Here is a 549-nt window from a genome sequence, read left to right as displayed (position 1 = left end):
GACCTCTCTCCAAACGCCTCAGGAGGCTTGACTCCCTTTAGTCCACCCAGTGAGCTCCAAGAGATACCCGTCGCGACTCGAGAGCAGAGCGGGGTTCTTTGCTTCCACTCGAGATGAATGCCTGTCTCCCCGGGTGCGTCTGGAATGCAACCCCGAGATCCCGGTCGCCCCTGGAGAGGAACATTGGCTTCTGGACACAAGCCTAGATGAGGTCTATTGGCCCTGCAGTCACTCCAGAGCAATGCCCAGCTTTCCTTCGCGACTCGAATGGAAGATTGGATTTCCCTGGGCCAACACAAGAGGCATCCCGAATTCCCCGTCGTAACTCGAGAATCCCGCCGCAACTCGAGAAAAACCACGTGGTTCCCCCGTCATCGCAAGATGAAGCCCTTTCCCGCTACAGCGTCTCAGGAGAAGTCCCACGTTAGGAATTGGAGGTCGAAACGGTACTTGGCACCCTTGATGCGCCCCCACAAAGTTCCCCGGCATCCCGGTCTCCCTGGAGAGGAACACCGAGGTGTTCCGGCACCACTTCCTCTGAGCCCCTTC

At 58.1% G+C, this 549-nt stretch overlaps 1 protein-coding gene across 1 annotated transcript in view; it reads right to left on the bottom strand.

Annotated features, from left to right (window-relative positions):
- BAIAP2L1 (BAI1-associated protein 2-like 1) overlaps positions 1-549 on the bottom strand; it is a 54,023-nt gene that overhangs the window by 10,855 nt on the left and 42,619 nt on the right. The window lies entirely within an intron of this gene.

This window comes from Bison bison, unplaced genomic scaffold (assembly GCF_000754665.1).
Source record: "Bison bison bison isolate TAMUID 2011002044 unplaced genomic scaffold, Bison_UMD1.0 scf7180017864223, whole genome shotgun sequence".
In the NCBI taxonomy this organism is placed as follows: Eukaryota; Metazoa; Chordata; class Mammalia; order Artiodactyla; family Bovidae; genus Bison; species Bison bison.
The sequence above is the reverse complement of the archived record's forward strand: the minus strand, read 5'-3'. Positions and strand labels throughout refer to the sequence as shown.